This window comes from Larus michahellis, chromosome 3 (genome assembly GCF_964199755.1).
Source record: "Larus michahellis chromosome 3, bLarMic1.1, whole genome shotgun sequence".
Classification (NCBI taxonomy): Eukaryota; Metazoa; Chordata; class Aves; order Charadriiformes; family Laridae; genus Larus; species Larus michahellis.
In genome coordinates this window covers 131,089,422-131,114,854 of record NC_133898.1, presented here as the reverse complement: position 1 = coordinate 131,114,854, position 25,433 = coordinate 131,089,422, and the positions used below count along the sequence as shown (strand labels likewise).

At 56.1% G+C, this 25,433-nt stretch overlaps 1 protein-coding gene across 4 annotated transcripts in view; it reads right to left on the bottom strand.

Moving 5' to 3' along the window:
- The window catches only part of OTOF (otoferlin), a 122,953-nt gene that overhangs the window by 49,289 nt on the left and 48,231 nt on the right, over positions 1 to 25,433 (bottom strand). The window lies entirely within an intron of this gene.

Below are 25,433 nucleotides of genomic sequence, written 5' to 3'. Positions count from 1 at the left end.
CCTCTCCTGAATCATTTCCGCAGTTGCTCCCCAGCCACCTGAACCCACTTACTAAAACTTAAAACGTCCAACCGCTTCCCCCACCACCTCGCTGCGAAAAATCGATAACCTCTTTGGCTAGATCGGCAGCAGACCTGTGCGGATCCTAAGCTCTCTCAGCAGCCCACTGCAGCACCGTGATTTTTCCCCTTGCGGCGTGGCACACCCCAGTACCAGGTGGCTCTTAGCTCCCCGTCTGCAACCTAGGCTGGGGTCAAATCCACTCAGGGCAGTTTGGGATGGACTGGCTGATAAAATAATGGTTTGAGAACGGCTTGCCAGTTGCTTTCTAAAAATATCCATCATTTCAGGGCAAGTTTAAGCAGTACATCTTCCAGCTCCAAGTGCTTCAGTGGGGCCAGGACCATCATTCCAGCTCAGAAATCAGCCCATGCGACCACGAGTGCGTGGACGGTCTGGACTCCTACGTTACTCGATGTTGGTTATGTGTGTGTCCAGCAAATATACACAAACACGGCGTTCAGTGAATGACAGGACTTCTGCACTGCAGTCTGGATTGCTCTCCAGTGCAGAGCCAGCAAACGGGCACAGACTGCTAAAGACAGTAAGAGCCTTGCCGATATTTTCAGGAGGCCGTTCCCTGTTATTTGGAGGTGAGTCCATGCCGGCGTTGCAAAGAGGAGGGAGGTTCTGAGTCACGCTGGTGAAAGTTATGGAGTCTGGATGTAATGTGGATTTTTAGCCTGAAGATTCAGCCGAAAACCTCAGTTGGAAAAAACCCCTCCATAGTATCTGCAGAACTGAAATCGGCAAGAAGCACAAGTCAGACTGTGCGATAACCCTGTTCTAGTGTCAAAGAGCTGGAGAGACGCTTGAAGGCAATGGCTTCTGACTGTCCCCAAAGCAGAAGGCGGTAAAGCTGAAGGGGACTTTTTTTACTGGAAAATTCTCATTATCTGTCAAGTGTTGCTTTTTGCAGAAACCTTGCAGGTTCAATGGACATGTTCTTTGGCCAGCTTGGAAGCAAGGGAGAATTGCACCTCCACGCCTGGACCTCACCTCCAGCCTAGACCTCACCTCCACGCCTGGACCTCACCTCCACGCTGGCTGCCAGGGCAGGGGAGCCAGGGCTCAGCACCAGCCCTGGACACAGCAGGATTGGGATGTGCTGCCCACAAGCCCGGAGACAGCACTGAAACTGCAGGATCCCCGGTCTCAGCTTTGATCACTTCTGGCTGGGGCCAAAGGATGAAGCTGCACCTTTGTTTTTTTGCCAACCGGAGAAGTCCTGGCATGGCAGCCAGCCCGATGCAGTTGTGGTCTTAAATAACAACTGGAAGTCTGCAGGCTGCTCACAGGGCCAGAGCAAACGAGAAGAAAATTAAGGAGAATAGGAGGATAACGTATTCACCACGGGGGGGGGGGGGGAATTCAATCGGGGCAGAAGACCAGCATAAGATACAGGAACTATTTATAGCTGAGGTTTAACTGGGACTAAAGCAATGCTCGGGCCTCAAGGCAGTCTCTGGTAGCTGTGATTGATTCACGGGATCCTCAGCAAAAGGGCAGTTTCTCTATGGGTAGGAGGAGGAAAGACAAGGGCTGGGTTTCCATAGAACCATAGGGTTGGCAGGGCCCTCTGGAGACCATCCCGTCCAACCCCCGGCCAGAGCAGGGTCACCCAGAGCAGGTGGCACAGGAACGCGTCCAGGCGGGGTTGGAATGTCTCCAGAGACGGAGACTCCCCCACCTCTCTGGGCAGCCTGTGCCAGGGCTCTGCCACCCTCACAGCAAAGAAGTTCCTCCTCATGTTGAGATGGAACTTCCCATGGTCAAGTTTGTGCCCGTTACCCCTTGTCCTGTCCCTGGGCACCACTGAGAAGAGCCTGGCCCCATCCTCCTGACACCCCCCCTTTCAGTATTTACAAGCGTTGATAAGGTCCCCCCTCAGCCGTCTTTTTTCCAGACTGAAGAGACCCAAATCCCTCAGCCTTTCCTCATCAGAGAGATGTTCCAGTCCCCTCATCATCTCGGTAGCCCTTTGCTGTCCCCTCCCCAGCATATCTGCAATCCTGCCAGGGAACATCTGCCTCGAGGTGCTATGGGGTAGGCAACACTTCTAGGCTATTTGCAAACTCATATTTTTTTTTACGAGCAAATGCTGTAATAACAGCTCAGGCTGTGAAACTCTGCTCTGAGACCACTCTCTGCCGCTGAGGGTGGGAAACCCAGCAGGCTCACAGCCCCTCCAGAAGACAACGCACCTCCAGGGCCCGTTACATTACATTCCCTTCTTTCCAATTAATTTCTTTAAAAGGAAGGAAAAAACAAAAAAGTCCCCCCGGCCCCAGAGCTGGCAGGCAGGCCATTGCAGACGGTTAGTGACAAAATCACTGTATCAGTGCTGGGAATTTCTGAGCTTCCTTGGGAAGTAAAAGAAAGCAGAAGAGCAACTGGTGGTGGAGCCAGGAGGACCCTGCAGGGAAGACACTGGCAGGGCTGGTCCTCTACCAGGACCCAAAATAACGAGGCCCTCACACGGGCACTGAGGATGCATTGGCTCCTGGGTAGCACAGCATCTGATGCCCCCATCAGTAAAACGGTGAAGCTGGTTTTGGACCAAGACCGGGATTAAGCACCTGGTCCAAGGAGTGTGCACTGAGACCCGTCCCGGCAGCACCAGCCCAAGCCAGCTCCTTCCAGAGGGATCCACGTGGGAGCTGGTGTCACCCCCATCCCCATCCCATCCGGGAGCAATGACCCCTTGCTGCCAGCTGAGCCTCAGTAAATGCGCTGGGGACATCGGCTGCAGGAGCTTCTTGTGCCCCCGAGGGCAGTTTTACTGCAGAAGTCCCCGAAACGGGAAATTGCCCGACAGCCTCCAGCACATCCGTGGGATGAGCCTCGGCTGGAGCTGGTTCAGAGAGCGGAGCCCAGAGGGCACAAGGTGCCTCGGTGGCATAAAACTTGAGGTGCCGTCCCCATCCCCGTGCCCATGCCCGTGCCCCGGCCACGTCTCCCTGCTGCTCTTCTCAGCCCCAGTCACCACGACTGGTGCTGCCTCCTTCCTTCACCGCCGCCCTTACTGGGACTATTGCAGTGGGCTGGAGTCCCAGGGAGGGGGATATCTAGGAAACAATGGAGTTTGGAGGTCACCGAGAACAGAGAAGAAAAGGAAAAAAAGAAGAAAAAAAATACAAAAAAAGACGAAAAAGAAGTGGATTTTGGTGAAGTCCTGGTTTTAGCATACTTGGTATTTGCTGAGGAGAATGGAAGAAGCAAGTGAAGGACAAGGAAGGAGCCGCCCCGGATGCTTCAGAGGCAGATGCCCAGCAGCTCACCCTCATCCCCCAGCCCCTTCCCAAGCCCCATCTATCCCCTTTTCCAAGCCCAGTGAGCACTGACACATCCCATACAACCCCCATCCCCCTTCCCATCCCTCGGGGGTTCTACCTTCACCTGCCGGCCATCCAGGACTTGGTGTCCCCCAGGAGGAGATGCTGGCAGCGCTCAGCCGAGAGAGGAGAGCGGCCAGTGGCACGTCTAGCGTGGGGTGGCCATCCTGGTGCCTCGTGCCCCACGTGCGGGTGGGGACCGAGCAGGGATGGGGACCCCTCTCCGGGCACAGCAGGGTCTTTGCAGCGTTAAACAAACGTCGTGCCAACCCCTCCGCTGTTCCTGCCAGGCATCCGATGGCGCGGATGGGAAGCCGGCGGGGAGCTGACACCGTCCCCAGATGAATATTACATGAGGACCCACGAACCTGAGATGCCGACACAGGCTGGGTGGTGGCACCGAGAGCCCCCCCCTTTGCCAAAGCCTGGGTTTAGCCTGGTTTCCCAAAGAACTGAGATGCCGGAGAGGATGCCGCTGCCCGCCTGCCCGCTCCCCTCCAAACCAGTGCCAGCCGCTGGCCCATTGCAACCCGGTTGGGCAGCAGGGTCAAGACCAGGGTCCTGCAAATTTGGGGGTGTAGGACTGAACCCCCCGACTCTGCTCCCAAGTAGGGACAAGCCTCCAAGCAAGCTTAAACCGGGATTAGACACCAGAGTATCCACCCGGCCTCCCACAGCACTCTCCCCTTGGATTTTCTGGTGTCCAACAGGAGGTTGAGCGGACAAATTCTCTGCAGTTGATGGCGAAGCACACATCCTCCAGTCGGTCTGCTGCTCCCAAAAGCCCTTGGCTTTGCCCTTTAGGGTTTCACCCGTGTGGCTGCAGGAGGGGAGCATGGAGGGACGGGCAGATTTTGTGGCATGGGCCACAAAATCCTGGTCTCCTGGCCAGCTTCTAGTTAAAGATACGGTCGCAGGTTACTGGTTAATTATTCATGGCCAAAAAAGCGACGTTTTAATCATTGCTTTTTACTGGGGAGTCGGGAGCAGGGACGAGTTTCCATTTCTTTGCAGGAATTATGCCCGTCAGGCGGGTGCTGCCTCCAGAACTTCCAGTTCTCCCACCTGTACTGGGGACAGACCCCACTGCCAGCCCCACAGGGTCATCCCCTCGAGCCCAGGGAAGACCCCAACCCTCAGATCCAGTCTGCCGCTTCCCAGCACAGCCAAACTGGGGAGGGGAGACACCAAGGACTGGGCTGTTTGGCGCAGGGAGAACTCTACCCACCTTGTCTTGAGCCTGCCCTCTCCTTGCTGACCGCTTGAAGACATTCCTCTCTTTTCCCCACCTCCTCTCCACCTCCTCACTTTACACCGTTAACCGGGAGGCTCCATCGGTAAGATACTGCCATAAACCGGTCCTTCAGCTGCAGCGCAATAAATACGAGCCAGAGGAGACCTCACTGATCGGGAAGTGCCCTGTGGTGGCTGCAGGGATCATCCCCTGGACAGCAGGAGACGAGCCTGCACTCACAGGGGGCTCGAGCTTAAATTTCAGCAGCTCTGCTAAGGCGGAGAGCCGGAGGGTGCTGCTGTGGGAGAGGGCTGAGACACTGCGTCTGGTGTCAGCGCGAGCAGCTGGGGACAGAAGGAAGCCAGGACCTGAAGAAACTCGTCCACGTGGATGACGCGGCAGCCTGAACCGTGGGCAGGGGAGCTGGAAGGCTGGTGCTGAGTCCCCTCTGCCCAGCCCCGTGCTGATGACCTGTGCCCAGACCCTCTCCTGCCCTCAGCCCTGGCCAGGCTGCCCGTGCCCAAGCTGGGAAACTCTTCCCACAGCCAGGACCCATCCAAACCTGATGGGAGCCAGGACTCCCTCCAAAACCTCGCAATTCCCTTCCAGTGCTGCCAGGGACCGCTCCAAGCCTGTCTTTTACATTTGGCTTTTGCTGTAGATATACCTTCCCTGCAGGCTGCGAGACCTCAGGCCACACATCCAAGAGACCCAAGCTCCCCCAGGGCTGACAGGCTCAGCTTTAGAGAAAGGGAGAGCACACCGTGTGCGGGATCAGCCACAACAGGCGCTAGGAAAGCTGGAAGCGAGGAGGAGGAGGAGGAAGAGCAAGGAGAGCAAACCTACTTGTGCTCCTTCGTCTTCTCTTTGCCTTTGCTGGAGCCAGTGGCCGCGCATCAAGGGAACAAAAGGCAAACAAGCTTCAGTGCACTCCAAGTGCTTCAAATCGGACCATAACATCAGTAGAGGCTGCTCTTCCCTCGGAGCTTCCCCGCTCCTCACGAGAGCTCCAAGTGCCCCATCCCCAGGCCATGGTCGTGGGCAACCTTCCACAGCAGGGCTGACCCCAAACACCCCCCTCCTGCCCGCATCTGTAATTCAGGTGGATAACGTCTCTGCGTGACCCTCTGCTAGGCTAGGGGGGCTTAGGGGGACCACAGCTCCTTGACGGAGGAGCTGGAGGTGATGGGCTTTCACTGGATGTGTGCGTGGGGCCAGTGAAGCAGGTACAGCTGTGCACGCACAGCTGGGGGATGCTGCTGGGGCGGGAGACAAGGCTTATTCTCCTTTTTGGTGGCAGGGGGTGGTCTTCCTTACCCTCCCACGAAGCTGTATTCATATCCTCCCTCCAGAGAGGGCTCAGCCGGAGGAGATGGGCTGGATCGGGAGTTCTCATCCCTGTCCAGACTGACTCTGTGTCCTCCTGCCCTGACACCACGTGGGAAACACCAACTCCTCACCTCCCTGTTCCACTGCGCAGACTCCTGCTCTCTCTCTGCTTTCTGGCTTTTCAAACCCGTTTCCCTTTTCTCGTGGCTCCCACATTTCTCTATTTGGGTCCTGTCTCCCTGTTTCCCTCCCCAGTCGCTCTTTCTTCCCTGGCTAATCTCCCCCATTGTGCATCAGCAAAGTGGGGAGGAGCAAGCAATTAACCAGCTCTAGAGAGTAATTAGGAGGGCTGGTTTTTAATTACAGCTTGTTACTCCGCTTCAAGACCTCCAAGGCCAGGTTGGATGGGGCTTGGAGCAACCTGGGCTGGTGGGAGGTGTCCCTGCCCAGGGCAGGGGGTTGGAAGTAGATGGTCTTCAAGGTCGCTTCCAACCCGACCCATTCTGTGACTCAGCCCATGGCCGTGTCTGTGCTGGCGACATGGGGCAGGAGGGTGGCTTCAGAGCCTGAAGCTCCACCTCCCTCTGCACTGAGCTGCTGGAAAACCACCCAGAAAAACGCAGCGTTTTTGTCTGCTCTGTTGCCGGATGGGTTTTTAGAGAGGCGAAGTCCAGAAGCCCAGCTCCAGCCCAGGACAGGGGGCAGGACCCAGCGCCGGGTGGGAGCCTGGGCAGAGCAGGGTCCTCCCGTTCAGCCCAGCACGGGCAGGGATCAGCTTGGAGCCTGGGCTGGAAAACAGCCAAGGAAACCCATCCAGAAGCTGCTTCTGAAGCGAGCAGTCCTGCTCTCTCCCCGCTCCGACACTTGCTCTCAGAGCAAACCGGCAGAAATTATTCCCCTGCCAGCTGAGCTTGTCACGGGAGCCCGCCAACACCAATGCCAGCGGCTCAGCGGGTTCATCTGCATTGTAAAAGCTGCCCTAGTGCCCCTGCCCAGTGCCGGCAGGGGGTTTAAATCACGCCGTGCTTTCTCCTGCAGCGCCTGGACGTGGTCCAAGCTCCCTGCGAATCCCCAGCTCACCCCGCGCGTGGCTGGCTTGGCTGGGTCTGAACGTACGAGCCCCTGGCATCGCTGTAGGGACCAGCACCTGCGTCTCGCTGCTGCAGGATGATGCCGGGATGGGGACCAACACCCTCGGGCGCGTGGGCCAGGGCAGTGCCTGAGCCTGCATCCCTTCCCTCTTCGTTTCCCTGCTGTTAAGTGTGGCCTGGATGAGGGACGCAAGAACACAGCTGTGGCTGCCCTCGCGCTCCGAGTGTCCCCCTCTGCCTGCATCTCTCTGCTCTCCTGGCTCCCGGGTGCGGCAACGCGTGGTCCTAGGCACTCGGATCACCAGTGACTGGGCTCTGGACGTGAGACGTCCAGATATTCTTCTCCAAGGGCATAGTGGAGGTGCTAACACCAGCTACTCTTTCTACCTTGTCCACCTTGCCCCTTCCACACCAGCCCTCACTCCAAAAGACGCCTCTTTGTCTCCAGCCAGCCACAGTTTGGGCTTTGGGGGTCTGAAAAGGGCAGGGATTTCCCGTTAGTGGCGCCACAAGAGAATTCTCGTTTTATGGCTTCAAGCGACTCGGTCTTAAGCACTCTCCCTGGCCCAGAGGAACCCGCGGTCCTGCCCTGCAGCCGTTGCGGGGGAGGCAGTAGCGCTGCTGCCGGGGGCTCGAGGCTGGAGCTGGAGAGTGACCCTGGGCACCGGCAGGGACGGGGGGAGTCGGGGTACCTGAATGGTAACACGAGGTGTCTTTTCTCTTTGCCCTTAGCCTCAGCTCTGCAATCACAAAGAGCAGTTGGTTCAGGCATGATTCGTCCTGCGGCAGTGACCAAGACCCTTCCCCGCCTTCTCCCCTCAAAACCCCCACCAGCTGCATGCACCAAGCAACCAACCAGACCCAATTCCCGAGCATGCCAGGGGGAGATCGGGCTGCAACGGGACTTCCTAACCCGCTGGCATCCAGGGAACCCGGTTCAGAGACAGCGACAGTACTGGTGGTACTGGAATGAGAAGGGAAAAGGGAGAGTGCATGAACAAGAGAGAACTGGCAGAAAAAGAGCATTGCTTCGGGATAGATGGACAGATAGTGTCTCGGTAGGATGGGTGGATGGATGGATGGAATGGCACTGGCATGAATGAACAGACAGACAGAGGTGTACTGGGATGGATGGATGGACGGACGGACGGACGGATGGATGGGTGGGTGGATGGATGGAATGGCACTGGCATGAATGAACAGACAGACAGAGGTGTACTGGGACGGACGGATGGATGGATGGATGGATGGAATGGCACTGGTATGAATGGACAGATAGAGCTGTACTGGGATGGATGGATGGATGGATGGATGGATGGATGGATGGATGGATGGTGAGAATTGCAATGAGATGGATGGATAGGAGTGTATTGAGATGGACTGATGGACAGATGGACAGACTGGTGGATGGTGAGATCTGCATTGCGATGGATGGATGGATGGATGGATGGATGGATGGATGGATGGATGGGCGGGCAGACAGACAAATATTTTCCTCGAAGCCCCTGAATAGAAAGAAATGTGTCCTTGCTGGGCATAGGGGAGAACTGACCGAATACAAAGAAGCCCTTTGGGGAGGAGGGGATGGGGCGAACACAAGAAAGCTCTGCTCCCATTGAGAAGAGGGCAGGAAGCAGTTAGGACCTTTCCCCGTGTCCAAACGCCATGCAGGGACTGGTAGGCCAACACGCGTGTCACATGCATGCACACAGCATGCCCAAAGGGCCTGAGCGCAGCAGGGGTTCCATGCCCGGTACCTGGGATCTTCAGGGTCTTCGCTGTTTGGAAGAGACACAGCCAGGAGGATGAAAGTGAGGAAGAAACAAACGTACCCAAACAGACACACACACCCCCCACTGCCCCCCATGGCCCATGGGAGCCGGCCAGGACAGGGGAAGGGGCTAACGGCTGCCACCACCCCCGGGAGGTTCCTCCTGGGCTGATGCTGGGAAGGTTCAATCAATGTACACCAGAGGGCAAGGTCCCATCCTGTCCTCGGCCGGCACTGCGTGGTGAGGTACCGAGGAGACACTGTCCCGCAGCTCTTTGCCACCACCCGGGTCCTGCTTGCCACTGTCAGGCCAGCACCCTTCGGCAGGTTTCTTCTTCATCCTTTCCACCTCCCCCAAACCACTGAGCAGCAGCAATGAAGAACAGACTTAGAGGGATGGGTTGGGGCTGGGACCATTGTCCTTGAGTCACCCATAACGGATAAATTTATTTATCCAGATGTGTCCTTATCATGGTGCCTTTGGGAGTCCACTAGCCCTACGAGCAGGGTGATCATCACCATGTTACGTGGGATTTGGCTGTTAGAGGGACCTCGGAACCCTCCTCTCCATTGCAATGTGGCGTGGAGGAGGTTTGCAGGTGCCTCTGGGTCCCACCGAAAGCTCCCGGAGCACAGGGCTCACGTGCTACCCTACGGCTCTTCCTCCCTTGCAGGCTTCAGCCCCAGCTTCAGAGCGCTCACGTGCTGTACACTTGCAGAGATGCAGAGCTGTGATGCTGGGGCATGAACCATTGGCTTCACCCAGGTCTGGTCACATGCCCTGCTCTCCTGGCTTAAGATTCGGGAATTAATTTGAATTAAGGAAGATTTGGAGCTTAAACAGCTTAGGTCTATCCTAAATCCTGGGCATATTTATGCCTGGATATATTCATGGAATGTGGGGTGACTGGGATGGGTTGGGATGAGAGCAACCACCCCCCGCCCCAAAAAAAAGCCAAGATCCCACCAGTCATGACATTTTGGTACCTTGCTACTGACTTGTATCCATCGTTAAACTTAATCCTGAGTGAGGCACCAAAGGGAAAGAGAGAAAAAAACAACAGCGTCAGGCCTCTCGAAGCAGCCACCAGCAGCAAGGGAACCTGGCGAGTGCAGGGACACCCCTTCCCAGGAGGGGTGGTGGTGTGGCCAAGCCACAGTTCCCCACCACAGGGTGCTCCAAGGCGGCTGATGGGGGGGTAACTTCAGCTGTGAGCACCCAGCCTAGGGTGCTCCGCTCACACTGTCCCCATCTGGTGACAGGATCTGCACTTCTGGCACCTGGCACAAGAGCCGTCACCACCCTGGGACAGCCAGCGTCACCCATCGCTCCTGCTCCATCGGGAAGACCTCCTACACTGCAACAGCCTGGGGTCAATCTAGGTGCTAACAGCTTCCAGGAAATATCTCAAGTTGATGAAGGCTCTGCCTCGGGACTCACAGCAGCACCCAGTCCGTTGCTTAGAACGCCTTTTCCTAGCCCTTTTCCTGCTTTTCAGGGTTCTCAGGGCGCATTTTCCTCCTAGCAATTTAATGGTACATTGGAAGGGTTGCGACAAGGATGGGGGAAACTTGCCAGGGGCTGATAGTCTTTGGGAGATCATTTAACTTTTCTTAGCTCGGGACGACAAGGACTTGCCTGGTTACGCTGATGGAAGCAATGGTCTGGTGTGTGACATCCCTAAGACGTGTGCCAGAATGCCACACTTCAGTTAGCAATTTCGGACTCTCCTTGTCTACTTGGACACGGAGGTTATGAACTGTCCACACGCTGGTCTTCCACAAGAGCCAAGGATGGAGACATCCAAAGGCTGAGTCAGATCCTACGTGGGCAAACATCCCTTGGGAGATCCCTCTTTCCTTTGACTATAGCAGCAACCTAGGAAGACTGGGATCATAGCAAGAGCCTTGCTGAGCTTCCTAGGGCTAGGCAGGATGGTGCTGGGATGCACCTCCCTGCACTACCTAATTTCTACCTCTCTAGAGACACAGCAGCTCTGGAAAGCCACCCTCAGCAGCAATAGCGCCAAGCAAACTTGTTCACACCATTGACCAGCCCAGGTTGACCAACAAAGCCCCAGAAGGGAGTCCTGCCTCTCCCAGCCTCCTGTCATGGAGGTATTTTCATCACCAAGTTCAACTCCAGTGCTTGGCAATGACCCCAGCTTTGGAGCAAGCGATCCATGGGGCTAATTAGTGGCAGGCGGAGAGCTGAACCCCGCCAGACATGCCTTGGGTGCATCGGGCACGCACAAGAGAAGACACCATCAATAATTCACCATGACCAGATTGCTCTCGGCTGCAGAGCTCTGTCCTGCCCATGAATATTTCAAGGCCACCAGCTATCAGGTGGTGCTTCCTGGGGTCTCAGTTTCAGGGTGGTCGGCAGCCGTGCCGCGCACAGCCCTACCCCACCCAAATTTCAGCAGGCCAGCGGGGACCCCGCTCTCCCTGAACCACTTCTGGAAGTGCCCATCTCTCTTTACTGGCCACGGAGGGAATCTGAGGGTACGTCGATAGTGGCAAATAAACGGACCAAGGCTCATTCTCTGACCGTGACACAGCTTGTGTCTGTCCAGGTGAAGTCCCTTCTCTCCACAGACTGTGTCCAGGCTGCCTGATGGGGGTGGTCCCTGGTCTACCACATCATAGTCCCCGTGCTATCATAAACCATCCCAGATGGGTACTGAGCCAAAGCCGTGCCAGGGACCGTGCTAACGGCCTGACAGATGGGAAGGTGCCGTCCCCTGTGCCCTGGCTCGCTTCGTCATATGGATGCTGTGCAGGGTGAGCGGGCTCCTGGCCCATGAGCCCCGGTGAAACACGTAAATCTTGACTTAACAGACCTGGGCCTCCAAGCTTTGACTTCTAAGCCTGGATTTAAGGAAGCGCTCACTGGAGAGCAGGATCTGAGCGTGTCTCAGCACTGCAGAGGCAGGATTGCAGGGCCACCCTCTGAGCAGGGCTGGTGTGGGTATTTACCTAGTGTGCTGCTCTTCTTCTGCGTCGTCTCCGAGGCTAAGCAGTTTACAGAGAGAGGAAAAAAACCCCACTGTGATACGAAGACAGAGAGCTCTTCCATTGTGTTAGCGTTTTGAAAAAGGGGACGACTTACTTCGGTACGGGAAGAACTTCAGAACATCCCAACACAGCACACCACTCCGTGCACGAGAACCCACAACCGCCCTCCCCTGGGCTGATCCAGCCGGCTCTCCCCGCCGGCCCCACGCCTGACCCAGGCTGCTTTTCTGTGGCTATTTGGCTGGCTGAACTCCAGTCGAGGGTGGAAGGGAACCGGTCCCCGCCACCCCGACCTCCTTCCTCCCCTCCTCCCTTCTGCTCGGGGTGACTTTGCTCAGAGAGAAAAGCTGCCTGGGCTGGGAAAAGCGATGCTGGGTCGGCGCTGTATCCGCTGGAAGGAGGTAGGATGAATTACCGGCTGCTTCTCCCTTGGGAAGTCCTGCCCTCGCCCCGTCCTGGCTGACTGCAGTGCTGTGTGTGAGCCGCGGGCATCAAGCCCGGCTTCAGCCATCCCAAAGCCCACCAGCTCCCTCCCCAGCAGAATCGTGAGGCCAATATAATAAAAACAATTATCACAGCTTTGCAAACTCAGGCCCCATCCTGCAAACAACCTGTGCGGCGCCCTGGAGGGGACTAAGCACCACTCTAAGGGGCCTGAGAATGAAGCTCTGATGGTTGTAGCAGCACTGGTCCAAGGCGTTTCTGCTCCCGGCTCCACTGGAGCTGCTTCCCCCCCCCCGAGAGCAGACCCTGCAGGTGCTGGGGAACGGGGCAGAGCTCCTGCACATCGCGGGCTGGGCTTGGAAAGCTGCGGGATGGCTCTCAGGCAGCTGCCTCAAGCGAAGCACGGGGGGCCTGTTTGCGTTAATGACCCAAGTCCCACGCTCAGCATCAAGCAGAGATGTCGGCGCCTGCCGAGGGACTGCAGAGACGTGGGGGTAAAACACACACAGAGACACCCTGCAAAGGAGGGAGAGAAGACGAGGAGGCCTTGTGTCAGAGCAAGGGATGGTCTGGGATCCAGCACTGGCCAAGGAGGATGCCCTAATAGCTATAAGAAATTAAAAATAAAAGGAAAAATAAGTCTTTTTGTCCCAGGTGCTTGTTTTCCCTGCTTTCCCGGCAGCTCCTGCGTGCTGAGCTGTGTTTGCAGGGACCAGATTGCTCCTGAGGGGTAGGAGCCAGAGCCCAGCGTGGTGTGTCTGCACTGAGGGCTGTTTCTCCCCAAACCGTGTCGCTTTAGCACACTTCGATGTGTGAGACCATCTCGCCGGGGGCTTTTTCAGCTGGGGTGCTAATGCCTTTCCTCCTCACCACTCCTACCGGCTGCCTTCTCCTTGTCTCATCTCCAACCCGCTGCCAGCTTGCCTGGACGCCCAAAACCCATGTGCAAGACACAGCTCACGTGGGAAAAGACGGGCACTCAGACACGGTCAGCAGAGGTTTACTGCTGGGTTTCAGCTTTGGTAGGGCTTTGATCTGCTGGTAGCTCCAAAACCACCTGCACGGTGGGAAGCTGGTGCAGAGACATCCAGGTGGCTCTGCAGGAGATGGATCAAAGGCCGAGTGTGGGCCCTTTGCTGATGCAGATGGATGTGGTTCCCCCCACACTGGCAGCATGAGGGGAGGCCCTGGAGCACAACCCCCAAAGCCTCGATGAAGATTTGGAGGCTGGGGCACTGCTCTGCTCCGTGGGAAGGTGGCAGAGCTGCCCCGGGCCACGCTGGGGCTGGAGAGGGCTTCACCTCTGCTAGTAGACCTGCCAAAGCCGCACGATCTCCAGGATGAACCATCTGGGGATGTCTATGTCTGAGTCCCAGCCAACTGACCAGGAGGAAAAGGAGAGCCCTGGGTCTCAAAGGTGGGAGCGGGGCGACAGAGAAGCAGAGCGAGGAAGGGAGATGCCTGAAAGGTCATTTGCGAAGCTGGGAGCTAAACCAGGTCCCCATGTCTGGGGACAGAGTTTTTAGCAGGGCCTGTCGTGATAGGACGAGGGGTAACGACTTTGAACTGAAAGAGGGGACATTCAGACTAGGTAGAAGGAAGAAATTGTTTACGCTGAGGGCGGTGAGCCCCTGGCCCAGGTTGCCCAGAGAAGCTGTGGCTGCCCCATCCCTGGAGGGGTTCAAGGCCAGGTTGGCCGGGGCTTGGAGCAACCTGGGCTGGTGGGAGGTGTCCCTGCCCAGGGCAGGGGGTGCCACTGGGTGGCCTTTAAAGTCCCTTCCCACCCAAACCATTCAGCGATTCTCTGTCTCCAGGGCTGTAGACTGCTTGGCCCGTGATCCCTCAGGCTGCTCCTGTGACACTGAGGGGACAGAAAGGGCCATGCCTCAGTAATTCCCCTTCCCCCGGCCGTTCCCTCCCTGCTCCTCTCTGCCTGCTCCTGAGCCCAGCTCCAGCTGCCTGCGCCCTGGTCCAGCTCTCCTGATGCAAACTCTCCATCTTCTGTGTGGGACGGATGGTCCAGGGGGTTCCTCGGGCTGCAGAAAGGGCACACGTGGGTCTGCGATGCTCTCGGCACAGCCGCAGGAAAGGGGACGGGGGGGACGAGGATGAGGACGGCCAGGAGAGGGTCTAGTGGGAGCCACACTGAAACTTTTTTCAAATGCAGATCTGCCAACACCAAAACTTCCTCCTCTTTTTATTCTTTTGGTGCAATTTTGTCTTGGGCCTGGGACTGAGCTCTGTAACTGTAACTGGAGTTACTGGGACCTGTAACTGATGGAAAAGGAAGGACCTTCCAAAGGAGTCAGGACATTTCTGTTCATATGAAAAATGGGAAGAAAATGACTCCTGTTCTTTGATTCAAAAGGATGGTTCATATCAAAGTGCTCTTTTATTCCTTTCATAAGCCTGAATGTGAAACATTTTGTCTTTCTTTTTTCCCCCTTGTTTGATTCAGGGTAAACTCCAGCGCAGGTTTGCTACAGCCCGAGCCAGGCTCAGCTTTGCACAATTCCTCAGACATTTCTCGGAGCATCGAGTCCTCCTGGGCAAAATCCCCCCGGCAGCAGAGGGGCTCAGGGAAAACACAGTCAAGGGTGAAATGCCATTAACACCTCCAGGGCTGCTGCCATCTGTCTGGGGATCGATCTCAGGGCAGACTGGGGTGGGGGACAGGGTCGGGATGGGGTGTACCAGTATTTCCTGCGTCTTCCCCTTCCTGCTGCAAGCTTGCATGGACCCATCCAGCCCCGTTATCCCTGACGACCTGCCTCATTTAGAGAGCTCAGCTACTGCAATCTCCCTCTCTCCAACTGTTTCTTCACGTCCTCGCTAATCCATGACTGCCACGAGCAGGGACCGCAGCCTGACGGGGGGAACCTCTCCCCCCCGCAGCCAGGACCCACCCAGACTGACCAGGGGGTGGCCCTGCCTGGGCAACCTGGAGCAGATGATGAAGGTCCAGCTCTCATCTCCTGCCCTGCTATGCAGAGAGGGCCCCTGGCCACAGCCAGGGCAAAGGCAGGATAGGATAAGATAGGATAGGATAGGGTAGGATAGGATAGAACACAATGGAACGGAATGGAACAGGAATGGAACAGGAATGGAATGGAATAGGATAGGATAGGATAGGATAGGATAGGATAGGATAGGATAGAACACAATGGAACGGAATGGAACAGGAATGGAACAGGAATGGAATGGATCAGAATAGAATTAGAATAGAATAGAATAGAATAGAATAGAATAGAATAGAATAGAATAGAATAGAATAGAATAGAATAGAGTAGAATAGAATAGAGTAGAATAGGATAGGATAGGATAGGATAGGATAGGATAGGATAGGATAGGATAGGATAGGATAGGATAGGGTAGGGTAGGGTAGGGTAGGGTAGGGTAGGGTAGGGTAGGATAGAATAGAGTAGAATAGAATAGAATAGAATAGAATAGAATAGAATAGAATAGAATAGAATAGAACAGACTGGACTATTTGAGTTGGAAGAGACTTACACCAATCATCTAGTCCAACTGCCTGACCAGTTCAGGGCTGACCAAAAGTTAAAGCATGGTATTAAGGGCGATGTCCAAATGCCTTTCAAGAACTGACAGGCACGGGGCATCGACCGCCTCTCCAGGAAACCTGTTCCAGGGTCTGACCCCCCTCTCGGTAAAGAAACGCTTCCTCATGTCCTGTCTAAACCTCCCCTGGTGCAGCCTTGAACCATTCCCACACATCCTGCCCCTGGATCCCAGGGAGAAGAGCTCAGCACCTCCCTCTCCGCATCCCCTCCTTGGGAAGCTGTAGAAAGCCATGAGACCTCCATGAGCCCACGAGCCCACCTCCTTTGCTGGAGGGCAAACGCAGAGCACCAAGAGTCCTTGCTCCTGGCTACCAAAATCGCTAGACCTGTCAAAATAACTGGAGCTATCAGAAAAAACTGGAGCTGGCCACGCTGTGGTGGGGAGGATGCTCCAGCCGTGACGGCCCACCGGACCCGTCCACCCCCCTTCCCCCCCGACTCCTTTGGTCCATGGAGTGCCAGCAGCGCAGGAGCTCTCTCTGGAGCCCGTATGAAGTGCTGCAAAGGGATCACAATTAGCGCCCTGCGGGACTCAGCTAGTTAAGAGCTTTGATAATTTCAGTACCGGACACAACATTTAAGTGTAATAAAAATAATGGAATAATGGCCTGTCTTTAATAAACGCACAGGCTTACAGTTCCAGTTATTGGAATAATAAAAGCAGCTCTTGAAATGCCTTAATTTGCCAACTTGCAGGCACTTCTGAGATGGGAATTTTCTCGTTGACCTGGAGCCAATTAAACTTTAGGGGTGGAGGGCAAAGCTCTCGTCTAGGATCCGCCGCGCTCACTGGTGAGGCACAGGCAGAGTGGACGGGGGATCCTCCACCCGCCTCCAGCTTGGGGCTGGGGAGGACGAACAGCCTGCGAAGGTGCCCAGCTGCTCTCCCTGTGACGTCGGGGGAGCCTGGGAAGGTGGCTTAGAAAAGACGTCACGTCTTTGGAGGGCAAAAATTAAAGGCTGTTCCAAGGGGGTGGGAAAAAAACAGGTGCGGAGTTGGACTATGCCGATACCAACTGCTTCACAGTCTTGGCAAGGTGAACGCCAATAACGACGCTGTCACCGCACGAAAGCACCGTGGGTGCAACCAGAGGGTGAGCCCAGGCTCCCAAGGGATCCGTCACCAGGCAAGGGTCGAGCCACGGGGAACCACGGCTGCGTTTTAAGAAGAACAACTCCAGTGAGGCAGCACCCTCCAGCAAACCGTTCCCTGCGGGTCTATTGACTGCAGCCTCATTTCTCGGTGCGCTCTTTGTCTCTGCCGCAACCATTAGCGGGGAGCCGGGGAGGTGCCCCAGGCCCTTGGGTACTTTTCCTTGTCACAGAGGAAAAAGAGCAAAGAGAGCTTTGCATCTGCGCTTCCTTGCCGGGAATCCGGCTGGGACTTTATGGGGAACAAATGCCCATCCCTTGGGGATTTTTTCCTACTGCTGAGGGCAGGGTGGCCCCCACGCAGCACGCACTGGGGCAGGGCTTTCGGGTCTCGCTCTGCTAAGGGAGAGAAGTCTGGTGAGGAGCGGCTGAGGGAGCTGGGGGTGTTCAGCCTGGAGAAGAGGGGGCTGAGGGGAGACCTTCTCGCTCTCTACAGCTCCCTGAAAGGAGGGGGTAGCCAGGGGGGGTCGGGCTCTTCTCCCAAGGAACAGGCCATGGCACAAGAGGAAACGGCCTCAAGTTGCGCCAGGGGAGGTTTAGGATGGATATTGGGAACAATTTCCTCCTGGAAAGGGTTGTGAAGCATTGGAAGAGGCTGCCCAGGGCAGTGGTGGAGTCGCCATCCCTGGAGGGATTGAAAAGCCGGGCAGACGTGGTGCTGAGGGCCATGGGGTAGTGGTGGCCTTGGCAGTGTTGGGTTGATGGTTGGACTTGATGATCTGAAAGGTCCCTTCCAACCCGGGCAATTCTATGATTCTATGATTCTATAAAGCACAGACTGGCAAAGAGAAGGCAAATCTGGCACCCCTTGCTCACTGCCGCCCAACAGCTCAGCGCTGTAGGATCCCCAACATCCCCACCAGCCTTCCCTAGAGCGCTGGTTACCTCCCTGGGCAGCCCCTGGCCATAAGGACCTCCCCACCTCTAAACCACCAGAGGGAGGTGACCCTGGCCGGTCACCTGGCCAGAGCTCTGTGTCTGCCTGCCGGCGGGTCTGAGCTTCTGTGCAAAAAGGCCTGAGTCCAGGCAGAAGTTCAGCGAGTTTCAGGCTACGGGCCAACAGCAAAGGTGGTGCAGGGTTTGGAGCCAGCTTGGTGGTCAGCGTGTGGTACCAACGTGTGAACTGGAAGTGAGCCAGTTTTGAAAAACAAATAAATAAAAGCTGGGAGTGGTTATTTATTTCCTGTTTGACTTTCTTTTGGCCAGGTGGGTCCGTGCCCTGGCCTGGCCACCACCAACGGGAGGTGCTGGCAGAGGAGGGGCGGTGGGAGCGATGAGGGATGCTGGCAGCAGAGGGACCTCGCCTGAGCTCTCTGCTGCGCAGCATCCAGCCACAGCGATGCTCAGGGGCCATTCCGCAACCCCTGCCCAGCAGGGCCAAGGGATTTGGGCACCTTTTTGACTGAAACAGCGAATCCTGTCTGCACTTACAGTTTTTCTACCTTTTACTGTCTCAGAGCGAAGGCCTCACCCGTGCTCACATTTGGACCATTTACTTACCCCTGAAGATATGAACTTCTATCTCCCCCGCCTCATTCCCTCGCTCAAGATTTTGTCCAGAAAACAAGAGAATTCACCTTGTGCAAACATCTCCCGCGAACTGAAGTCGTTGCTCGGGGCACCGGGGAGTTACAAGAGCAAATATGGTATTTCCCTGCAAGGCGTGCGTCTGCTCCTGGAAGCGCAGGGACTGAGCCTGGCTGCAAATAACTCTGATATAATCCCCGCTGCCGGCACAGGTTTCCAACACGCGTCTCGCCAGCATCGCTGGCACCTCTATTAGGCTGCAAGCGAAGGGCTGAGCGGCGCTTGGCAAGCCCAGCGCTGTTTATACATTCCTTGTTCTTGCTGCTGCTTTTCCCATTTCAAGGTCTGTTTGTTTCCCCCCTCTTCTGCATCCCCTCAGGAAAGGGAATCGGTTGAATAACAAAATAATGTCCCTAATGAGCCAGGGGAGGAGGTAAACAGCTTTGTGATGGAGACGATGCTGACAGAAAGCCTGTGGAAATCCAGGGAGACCTTTCCACTGCCTTCATTTGGATTCAAACCCCCCCCAGGGGGATGCAGAGGGTGGAAACAGACTGTGAAGACACACAGAATTACAGGCAAAAGGGCTGCCAAGAAAATTTCGAGTCCAACTTCTTCCCCAAGGGGGATCAGCTCTGCCCAAACCCTTCCTCAGACGCGCATCCAGCTTCTACTCAAGCGTCTCCAGGGACGGGAGCTGAACTCCCTCCCAGCCAGACCTGGGGTTCCTCTTTCCTTATCCCTGACGCCTTGCAGAAACCTGATTTTTGGCTGTTCTGTGACAAAATGATGAGCAGCTCATCCTGAACACGACCCGACCCTTGAAGGCAAGCTGGGAGATGGACTTGGCTTTGAACTGGGCTTTCCTGGGTTTGGCCAGGCCCAAAGGTTGGTCTGTGGCACAAGCAGAGCTGCCCATCTCAGTGCCCACGGGAAGCTGAAGGCGTCGCCGCGCCCAACGCATGGAGTGGTGGCTCCTACCTCTGGGCTTGGCCTGAGCGGCTTTTGGGGGACCCCCAGGCATCCAGCAGCCTTGTCAAACCATTTCGACTGTCCCTCCACCTCCAGGCACCCAGACATCCCAGATGTGTCTACAGCCTGGGGCACCTCCAGGAACAGACATACTTCTGGAGTGTCCCACTCATTGGGCACGGGCTACCTCCACGTACCTCTACGCTACGGAATTAGAAGTTCAAGGGCACGTTCCCTGCCTTTGAAACCAAACCCACGTTGATGCTTCCCATCCAAAGACAGGGTTTGGGTGGGCAATCCCTAATCTGCCCTTTGGAATTGGCCCATGGCCGTTGCACCTCCTGACCCTGCCTGAGGATGGCTTGGGTCGGTGCTAGGTAGCCCAAACCTTCCCCAAAACTGTCCTAATAATGTATTAATGTTATGGGCACTTCAGGTGCTTGGGCTGGCACGGTCTAATTAATGAGACTTGACAGAGGTGTTTACCAGTACAGATGTGGCCACAAATTCCCACGACGGAGGGTCAATATCTCCACCCTAGTGAAGCTGGAGGCGCTCGGCGACAGCCTGCATGGGGAGCTGCTCTGAGAAACGAGCTCCCCAGAAGAGCTGCGTGTAGGAACAACCACCCTCACGTGCGTTCTGCCATCACGGGATCCACAGAATTTGAGGATCCCCCCCTGGAATGGTCCTTCCTGTGGCTGAGCTGCTCTCAGAGGCATTGGGCTGGTCCCTGGGTTTTACCTGAACTTCTCTTTTTTGCAGCTTCTCCCCAGACTCTTCCCGGCACACGCTGGGGAACAACTCACAGCACCGCACTGCAAGAAAAGCCACTGCAAACAGAAATCAGATCCTCATGCACATCAGCAGGAGCTCTTCCCCATGCTCCGGACATGGCTGGTCCCTGGGTCTGGTGCCTGATGCGTGGTGGGACCTGGAGAAGGAAGGGGACCTCAAAGGCGAGGCATTTCCCCAGCTGCTGCCTCACCCCGAGGCCCTTTCTCCATCCCAGCACCTCTCCTGAGCGTCCTTTCCAAGGATGCTTTTCCAGATGCTCCACCGCTTCTCCCCACCAGCTCTCCCGCAGCCAAGAAATGGGAATCCGGGGGCGATGCTTGAGGGACATCCCCAGGGACACGGCAGGAGCAACACAGCACTGCAAACCCCGCAGCCAGCAGCAGCAGTGGGTGCTGACCGGCTCCCTACCTCGTGCTGAGGGATCCCTGGCTAAGGGTGTCCCCCTCTCCCAGAAGTTCATCTTCGCTGTGGTAATACATCTCGTCCTCTTCCAGCCTGCGAGGGTGGTGACACGGAAAACATCAGCCCTTTCCCTCCTTGGTAGTCGTGCCGGCAGCGTGTGAGGGACGGACTGTAACTTCCCTGAGGAGGGGCAGGAGGCCCTCCAAGCCTTCGATGGGACGCCTCAAACACTCGCAAGGAAATAAATAATGCAGGCCTGGCCTCCAAAGAACCGACACGGCTCACGCTTCTGGTGCCTGAAAGCGTGGGAGAACTTGTGGAGACAGGACAGTTCTGCCACTCGTGTGCTGAGCGCGCTAGTTCTCCGTTCTCAAGGCCGTCGTGTCTGATGAGTGACCTTTGCTTCATTATCCGTGAAATGCATAGGAAAGCGCACACCCTGCATACGCTAATGAAGATTACAGAGATCATGCTAAACACGTATGACTACGGCACTCCTCTCTCCACCCAAATCATGCTCCATGTCACCTGGGAGAAGGGAGAAACCCGAGCCAAGGCTGTCCTTGGCAAGGGGGGTGGACTGTGCTAATTCAGCAAACGGAAAAGGGGAAAACAAGTGCCCCTGGAGGGGAACAAAGAAGAAACAAAAGAAGAAGATGGTGCCTGGGAATATGCTTCTCAAGAAAGAAGACTGTACCTGGGAAGATTCTTCCCAAGAAAGAAGACCGTACCTGGGAAGATTTTTCCAAGAAAGAAGAAGATTGTGCCTGGGAAGATTCCCTGAAAAAGATGCTGGAACCAGGACTGGTGATCTCTTTAGCTCTGTCTTTTTCTCTGTCTTTTCCTGTCTCTATCCCTCAGTTTCTCTTTTCTCTTAGAATTGTTAAGTAATGGTTAGAGTTGTTAATTAACTTACGTTAATTAAATACATGTAATTAAATAAAAAATAACGTACCTTAAGTACGACCTTAAGTACCGCTTGCCATAGTTGTCCTGTGCCTGCCGTTAGTAACACAACCCATACCTCACCACGTGCCGTCCTTTGTCATACACCTAACCGATTACCGTGGACTTGTTAAGACCTACACTAACCATTTTGGGAAGGAAATAAATGTTTCTATACGGACCTGGAGATTTATCTCACCTCAGTCTGCGCCGTTGGGGATTTGCGAATCTGAAGTCACTGACCCCCCCCTCTTTACCGAGAGTGGGACGTGACATAGTGGTGGTGACAGTAATGACCACGGATGGCCCTTGGGGTTGGCAGAGGTGAGGGCACCAAGAGACGGCCAAGCCTGCGCTCAAAATGACCTGCTGACTCCGGACCAGAGGACGTGGGGAAGCTCCCTGGGACAAAAGCAGGAGGTGAAACCAGTTTTAGAGCAATAACTTAAGCCTGGGACAGGAGGACTAGCATCCCTTGCTTTTTTGGCGTCTCTGCCAAGGGATGCTCCACTCTCTCCTCCGTTAAAGCAGTTGTGTGTTACCTTCCCGACAGCGCAGGGCTGCCCAGCCTGCTCCTGGGCGCCAGGGCTGGCAAGCAAGGGGAAGGGGCTACAAGGGCTGCCTTGGCAGCGCTGGGGCTGGCGGGCAGCACCCGGCCTCGCTCAGCGTAAGCCCCGTGTGCAAAGGGATTTTTTTTTTCCAAAGCATTATGGGTCTGAAGGAGAAACTGAAGCTAAGTATCACGGGACTTCCACCAAACTGTGACCACCAGGAACCGCTCTCCCACCCGCTAAGAGCTGGTGACCCACGGGGGAACTGAGAGGACGAGGGGGAAGGGTTTTACACTGGAAGAGGGGAGATTGAGATGAGCTATTGGGAAGAAATCCTTTGGTGTGAGGGGCGTGAGCCCCTGGCCCAGGTTGCCCAGAGAAGCTGTGGCTGCCCCATCCCTGGAGGGGTTCAAGGCCAGGTTGGCCGGGGCTTGGAGCAACCTGGGCTGGTGGGAGGTGTCCCTGCCCAGGGCAGGGGGTGCCACTGGGTGGCCTTTAAGGTCCCTTCCCACCCAAACCATTCCGTGATTCTATGAAACCCCGAGCACGGATCGGTGCCACGGTACCGTTTGCAGGTGCCACGGCAGTATCTAGCCTCCACACGGCCCCGCTGCCTGCTTATAAAGTGTTTATTTTACTTCAGCTCTCCAACAGGAAGGATTTTTCACCAACTGCATACAAACCAACCCGGAAAAGCCCTTCTGCTCAACCACCACGCAGCTCCCTGCACCCGGGCCGGGATGCTCAGTACACCAGGCGCCCGGCTGGGATCTCTCCGGCCAAATGCGGTTGTCCTCCCCCTTCAGCCGAGCTGCTCGTCTCAGACTTACTCTACAGTCCCTGGAGACCTCATCCAGAGCCTCAACTCATCCAGCCGCCTGCCACGTCAGCCACACGGCATTAATTACATCTCCGGTGAGAGTAAAGTCACGCCAGCATCACGCCCCAAAGTCCATGTGGCGCAGGCAGGACGCTGATTTCCCAAAATACGGGCCGGACAGACAGACCGAAACCCTCCCTGCAAACCAGGCTGTGCCCTGCCATCCGCCTTTGAAATCCCCCGGCATCTTCCCTGTTCAGCAGCAGCACGGTCCGCTGAGGTGGGAAACGAATCTGCGCTTCCAATTTGCTTGAAAATTCGCAGGTTTCAGCCCAATGCACACAGTTAATTAACTGCCTCGGAGCGATGCGAGCGGCTGGGGATATCTTCCCTCAGTCTCGCACGGTGGGGAAAAAGAAATTCTGCCCTTCTATGGCCACAGGAAAGTGCTAAACCCAGAGGAAGGCAAACGCTACTGAATTGCAGAAAGCCAGGGTGGGGGTTGTGCGGCTGCCACAGCGCCTGCGATCATTTACGGCGGCTACTAAAAAAGCAGCCGATTGCCAGGGGTGTGTTCGGATTCCCATCCCCAGGCTGGGCTCCTGTATGGGTTTGGAAACACGAGGGCTGTCCCCCTGCGGGACTGCAGCCCTCGGACAAGGGCTGTCCTCGTGCCAGGAGAGCGGTGGGTGAGCCGGGGAGCCAGCTCTGCCTGCCCCGCTCATGGAGTCTCCTCTGCCAGTTCATCTCTTTCCGTGAGACTTTTAGCAAATTCAGGACTTCAATGTCTCCACTCATCCAACTGAAAGAGGGCAATGGGTTCAAGAGCTACTGTCCTCCTACGAGGACAGGCTGAGAGAGCTGGGGGGGTTCAGCCTGGAGAAGAGAAGGCTCCGCGGAGACCTTCCAGCCCCTGCCAGTCCCTCAAGGGGCTCCAGGAAAGCTGGGGAGGGACTCTGGAGCAGGGAGGGGAGCCATGGGACGAGGGGGAAGGGTTTTACACTGGAAGAGGGGAGATTGAGATGAGCTATTGGGAAGAAACTCTTTGGTGTGAGGGGGGTGAGCCCCTGGCCCAGGTTGCCCAGAGAAGCTGTGGCTGCCCCATCCCTGGAGGGGTTCAAGGCCAGGTTGGCCGGGGCTTGGAGCAACCTGGGCTGGTGGGAGGTGTCCCTGCCCAGGGCAGGGGGTGGCATTGGGTAGTCTTCAAGATCCCTTCCCACCCAAACCACTCTGTGATGCTGTGATTCTGTGATACTGGAGTAGAGACCGACAGACAAAGTCACTACCGTGAACAACACAACTACATAAACTATGTAAAGCTGCCCGAAAATCTGGTTTAGCAACCTGTGAACCCAATATATTTATACACACTTGCAAAACTCTGTTGTCTGATGAGCCGGGTGAGGATTTGAGCATGGGGCTCAGAGCACCCGTGATGGGGTGGGCTGAATCTGGCCCAGCATCACGGGGTCCTCGTTGTCCATCCATGCCTTGGCCTCGTGGCTGCATACAAGGTGGTGAAGGGGCTGTTTCTCCCAGCAAGGACTGAGCCCTGAGCATCCATAAACCAGAGCTCATGGCAGAAGTGGTCCCAGCTTGTGTTTCATCCCCGTGGACTGCCAACTGCAGCGTCCTCAGTCCTGAGCCCTCTCCACCCGTCCCAGTCACCAGGCTGGGTTTGCAACTGGTTACAGCAGCTTTGTGCCAAGAAACGGAAGGACACAGTCCCTGGGCTTGTTTTTGTCCAGCGTCAGGTCCCACGAACTTAGAAAGACACATGGGTGATGCTAAGGACCCTTAAATGAATAGAAAGCTGGTAACAGCATCCCTCAGGAGAACTGGAGGTGTCCCCACCTGCCGTCACAGGGTGAGGGGTCCCTCCGATAATCCAAACAGGGCTCATCTGCCCAGGTACTGCCTTCGGTATGGGATGGCATTTGCGCCCGGTGAGGTGCAGGGGTCCCGACAGACCGCGGTGGAAGGGTGTTTGAAAACGCTTTTGAGACACTAAGGGTTTGTTTGAGGGTTAACGCTGCAAGGGAGGTGGCAAGGGCTCATCCCCCCCTCTGTGCCACAGCCTCCCTGGTTTCTCCCCCAGCCTCTGCTGTGCCAACCGCCTTGCCATGGGATGTGCACACTCACGACGTCCCTCAGCACACGGACACGGGTCAGAGGCACTGGCACCGGCACCGTCCACCCCAGAAGCATCCACACCGGTGTGGTTTTGTGGCCGACATGCCCTCCTCCCCCTGCCCCTGGCTGCGGATTCACTCGCCCCTCGGCACACCTCCAGCTCAGTTCTGGGAGAATCACGAGCTCCATCGAGATGCAAGACCCCACACGTGGCTCTACACCCCACACGTGGCTCTACACCCCACACGTGGCTCTAATCCCATCCAA